Genomic DNA, 6,010 nt, shown 5'->3' with positions numbered 1-6,010 from the left:
AAGATATACTTCTTCTTTTAGTTCCCCATTCAAAAAAGGAAAATTTAACATCTAGTTGATGTAGTTTCCATTTATGTTTTATAAAATTAATCACCAACATAAATGTGTTTAACTTAGCAACAAGTGCAAAATTTTCTTCATAATCAATTCCCTCTTTCTGTGAGTAGCCTTTTGCGACTAACCTGCCTTTATATTTATCTATACTTCCATCAACTTTAAATTTAGGTTTGAACAACCATTTCGATCCTATGGGTACCTTATTTTAAGGAAATTTTGTTAGATCCCAAGGATCATTATTCATTATAGAATCATATTCTTCCTTCATTGCATCTCTCCACTATTTATGTTCATTAGCTTCCCTAAAATTCCAAGGTTATATGAATTCATAAATATTGTCATTAAGGCATAACCTTTAAACCTTTTTGGTGGTTGAGTTTGACGGGATGGTCTTTGATGAGCCTCAGTATTGCAAGAATAATGTTGCAACTCCCAAGGCTACCAACTTTAATCATCCACCTGAGGTTCATACAAACTTAAGAGGTATCGTCACTATATGTGCAGCATACAATGTGTCATTCTTTTGTTTATCTGATGTAATGGAGAGAATGTCATGAAATCAAAGAAAAAATGGAATTGTTACTCTATTTGCAAGAAATGGAAATGCTACTTGCTCAAATTTTAAATGCTAACTAATCAATTCATGGAAGGACAAAGGTTAATCTACTTGCAGAAAGAAATTTATTCTATCTTGCTTAATTGATCAAACTACAATCAGAATTTCTTGTATCATCTACCTAGTTCACACTTGCTTGTAAATCAGTAACCTACTTGCATCATACTTGTGATAAAGAAACTAAGTCTACTATTTTTTTTTAGTGAATAAAAGGAAGGGTTGGAGTGGCTTAGGAGTTTCCCCTGATCATAAAATCATAGTTGGGGGTCATTATTCATCTAGACTAAGTCATAGTTGCAATGGGGATAAAAAATGATGAAGGAAAGTGGTGTTACAGGTTTGCTACAGGAAGGGACAGATTTGCTACAAGAGGAGACAAAATTGCTACATGAGAAGATAACTCACCGAATGACCAATTAAATCAAATGAAAATGGGATGGGACAAGAAAATTTATTAAGTAGGATGTCTTAGGTCTCAATTGTTTGGGTGGTTCTCAAAAGAAAATAGCGAAAAATATTATCCCTAGGGTCGATACCAACAGGAATGTATAAACCAATGCTTCCATAGATTTGATTTGATTGTAATTTACAATTATGGAGATAGATTTCGTACTAATATTTATTAGAGAAGAGATAGGAGCAATATCATACCACTTGTCTTTTAGTAGTTGGATCTCCTAGTTTTTGGAATGCTCCAAATTCTACTCGAGCATCCGATCCGAGTCGATACCAGCAAAAACATCTCTGAATAAGGCCCTAGCACCATGCCAAATGTGTCCAGAAAAGAAAAGGAGAGCAATTGTAGCATGTCCAAAAGTAAACCAACCCCTTGGACTACTACGAAAAACACCATCAGATTTTAGAGTAGCATGATCTAATTCAAAAATTTCACCTAATTGAGCACGTCTAGCGTATTTTTTAACTATAGCAGGATCACCAAAATTGACCCTGTCAAGTCCACCACCATAGAACTCAACAGTTACACCTACTTGTTCAACACTATACTTTGATTCTGCCCTCCTAAAAGGAACATCGACTTTCACAATTCCTTCTTTGTCCACCAGAACTACTGGAAATGTTTTGAAAAAGGTAGGCATACGACGTACAAAAAGCTCATTTCCCTCCTTATCTTTGAAGATAGGGTGTCCTAACCAACCAACAGCTATTCCATCTCCATTGTCCATTGCAACTGCTCTGAATAACCCCCCCTTAGTTGGATTATTACCAATGTAATCATAAAAAGCGAGTTTCTCAGGAATTTTGGACCAAGCTTCTGATAGGCTTAAATTTTCGGCCAGACCGGCATGAACCCATCGATCTATTTCTTGTTGGAAGTATCCCTGATCCCACTGGTAACGAGTGGGACCGAATAATTCGACCGGATTAGTTGCGTAGCCATACCACATGGTCCCAGCAACAATGAAAGCTGCAAAAAACATAGCAGCAATACTGTTGGATAGGCCCGTTTCAATATTCCCCATGCGTAATTCTACGTATAAACGTTGGGGAGGATGAACAATGAGATGGAATAGACCTGCTAATATACCCAAAATACCCGCTGCTATATGATGAGAAGCTATTCCTCCTGGAACAAAAGGATCAAAACCTTCAGCTCCCCATGCTGGATCCACTGGTTGTATTTTTCCAGTTAGTCCATAAGGATCAGACACCCATATCCCAGGACCTTACAAACCCGTTACATGAAATGCTCCAAATCTGAAACAAGCTACTCCTAAGAGGAATAAATGAATTCCAAATACTTTTGGCAAATCTAAACAACGTTTTCCCATACGTTCATCACAGAATATGTCCAGATCCCAATATACCAAATTCCAGATAGCTACCAAAAAGCACAGGCTATAAAACATGATATGTGCCCCAGCCACACCTTCATAACTCCAAATACCAGGATTAGTTAAAGTTTCTCCGGTGATGTTCCATCCACTCCATAAATCCTTTATCCCCAAACGAGTCATAAAAGGTATAATGAACATACCTTGTCTCCACATTGGATCAAGAATAGGATCGGATGGATAAAAAACTGCTAATTTGTACAGAGTCATTGAACCAACCCAACCAACAACTAGAGCTGTATGCATTATATGTACAGAAATTAATCGTCCAGGATCATTCAATACAACGGTATGAATGCGATACCAGGGCAAACCCATGCAAACACCCCTTTATCGGGAAAAGTAGACACTATGCAACTTTCTCACATTGGATTGGAAGAGATCATGTTATCGAGCTAGACCCGGATCATCTTGAAAGTGAACATCTATTCACTTGGACATTGCTAATGATGGAACAGGTTTGAAACAATTTTGTTCATACATAATAGCAGAGAGAGGCAAAGATATTTTATCGTTTGTATGTACCAATGCACAATGTAGGGATTGGTCCCATTTATATTGATAAAAAAAGAGGAAAGAAACGAGATATTCTAATCCTTCCATTCGTTCATGAATGATACCTTTGCAATTTATGGACTAAGTCAGATATAATTTTTGATGAAAAATATCATTTTTCTACTAAAGAGTGGAGCTATTACTGTTCCATAAACAATAATACTTTACTGTGGGAAAAATTAAAATACTGAGTTAAAATGCTCAGTCAAAATGATAACTTTATCATTTTGTGCTATGCAATGAAAAAAAAGGTCAAAATAGGAAGTCTCTAGGTTAATGGGCCTTTTCCGTTCCGTAGAAAGATTCGGGGTTATTCTTTTTCAGGATCAATAGTGGATGAATAGAGAGAGAGGGATTCAAACCCTCAGTACGGATGATCCGTACTACGGATTAGCAATCCGCCGCTTTGGTCCGCTCAGCAATCTCTCCAAGATGGAAGAGTTCATGTGTAACAAAATGAATGGTGGAGTAAAGGTGTATACCATAGTATGTACATATTGTATCGGAAATATAATGAATATTGCCATTATGCAGTTGGATAAAGAACGATTCAGTCAATCGTATTGTTCATTTCGTTAAAAATAGTTCTTTATGACTGATTTTTTCTGCTTTTCTTGGCCGATGGCCAGGCCAAGAAAAGCAGAAAAAAGTAATCATATAGTGTTTGACCTAATTTGAGAGCTAGAATACCTGCTGTAAAAGCAAGAAAAAAAGCTATCAAAAATTGAGCCTCTATTACCATATCTTCATTCCCTCCCCAATCAGTTTGATTAAATGCGTTACATGGACTAGTCCATTTATTTCTCTCCAGTATCAATTTTTATTATCTAGATATTGAAGGTTCTCTATCTATTTTATGTATTATTGTAAAGATATCAGTTGCTCAAGGCCATAAGTTCCTGATCGAAACTACACCAATGGGTAGTAGTCCGAAGAAGACAAAATAGAAGAAAAGTGATTGATCCAGACAACATTTTATTCATATATTCAGTCGATGGAGGGTGAAAGAAAACCAAATGGATCTAGAAGTTATTGCGCAGCTCACTGTTCTGACTCTGATGGTTGTATCGGTCCCTTTAGTTATAGATAAATAGAGCTTTGGATGGATCAGAGATCCATCCAAATATCCTTAAACTATTTAAGTTGATAATGTAACGAATAAAACCCACCTGTATCACTAAACTATACACGCCACAATCCCATTGACGGATATTCCGTCACTTCTTTCCTTCCACATTTGAATCCAAATTCCAGAATTCCTTAATTCTCTCTCTTCTATTTCTGAGAGAGAAGAAAGGATTCTATCCATTCTAGTTTTAGAAATTCTAGGTTGTTCTTTCTCTTTATCAAGGAATTGTTTTTTGCTCAACTCGTCTAATATTCTAATTGAATTCTTTCTAATTCATTTTAGAAAGGTCTTCCTCTTCCAAGAAGAAAAAGAGCCATAAACTGGAATAGCTCCATATTCTTAGCTCTCAATATTTGTTGATCTCTTATAGTCATCACATCTTGAGGTTTGCAAGGGTAACTTGGTGTATCTACCATATGGTCATTGACCCGGATATGTCCATGATTCACTAATTGTCTAGCTCCGGGAATGGTGGGAGCCATACCCAATCGAAAAAGAATATTATCCAAACGCATTTCAAGTAATTGCAATAGGACCTGACCCGTTGAGCCTTTGGCTCTTCTAGCAATACGAACATATTTTAGCAAATGCTCTCAGGCATAACTTGTCTCCATCTGCTTCGTATCAGCTCAGCCCGGAGTTTCCAGTATAGCGATCCTTACCCTACGAGCTACTATAATATATGTTCTCAACTTGATATCTATAAAGATAGATGGATAATCCATATCCAATTTGTTGTCCATCTACCATAGTAGACTCACTCATTCATATATGATGAGGGGGCCATTTTAACTCAGCGGTAGAGTAATGCCATGGTAAGGCGTAAGTCATCGGTTCAAGTCCGATAAAGGGCTCATGTTTCCCACGAAGAAAGAGGGCTCGGGTGTCCATTTCTATTACATAGATAGAATTATTTTCACCGAAATATGAAAATGACAACAAATTGGATTCAGATCTAGTCTTTTTTTTATCTTCTTTTATGAGGCGAACGACGGGAATTGAACTCGTGCGTGGTGGATTCAAAATCCACTGCCTTGGTCCACTTGGTTACATCTGCCTCGGAAAAATCCAATTTATCTATCTATAGTAATTTCTTCGAAGAATAAAAAACGAGCTAACGTTTATTCTTATGTGGGTTAGTGACCTTTGATAGGGGATCAAAGCAAGATTGATGAATAACTCTCAACTCTCGCGCAAGTTGTATGGATTATTATAAAATATGTGAAATAGAATTAAATGTATAGAAAATTTATGTGTCCCTGGCACATATCGAACTTATTGGAACGTATTGGATCATAGTATTGGATCATGAAATATCTACCTTGACATAAAGTGATCCATCTAGTTAGTATAGTAGTGTATCACCAAGACTGGCAAGAAGGGCTATAGCTCAGCAAGGTAGAGCACCTCGTTTACACGTGCGCCAATGGTTTTTGGGAGAGTTTATCGATTCGTCCGATCCACAAAATAGATTCTATATGAAATAGTCTTACTCTATAAATTTGTTTCTTTGGGGAACAATAACATGACAAAGATGAAGTTCGATCTGATTCGAATTACCGATCTAATTGATATGGTCAATCCCAGCTCTGTTCAATGCCAGGCATAATGAGTATAATATGGCGACCTCAAAATAGATTCTTTTCGCTCTATAAACTTTTCGGTGTATGAAGTGTCATATTTTACTTTTGGAGCGATAGAAGAGACTCTATTTGAGTCAATCTATGCCCGAGCAAGGCAGACCTATGTCAAAGAAACCTTTTGAATAACTTTGGGATTGCTTCCGAAGGGTAAGAATTT

Source organism: Pinus tabuliformis, chromosome 2_2 (assembly GCF_031772625.1).
Source record: "Pinus tabuliformis cultivar Carrire ecotype Pingquan chromosome 2_2, CPIR1, whole genome shotgun sequence".
Classification (NCBI taxonomy): Eukaryota; Viridiplantae; Streptophyta; class Pinopsida; order Pinales; family Pinaceae; genus Pinus; species Pinus tabuliformis.
The sequence above is the reverse complement of the archived record's forward strand: the minus strand, read 5'-3'. Positions refer to the sequence as shown.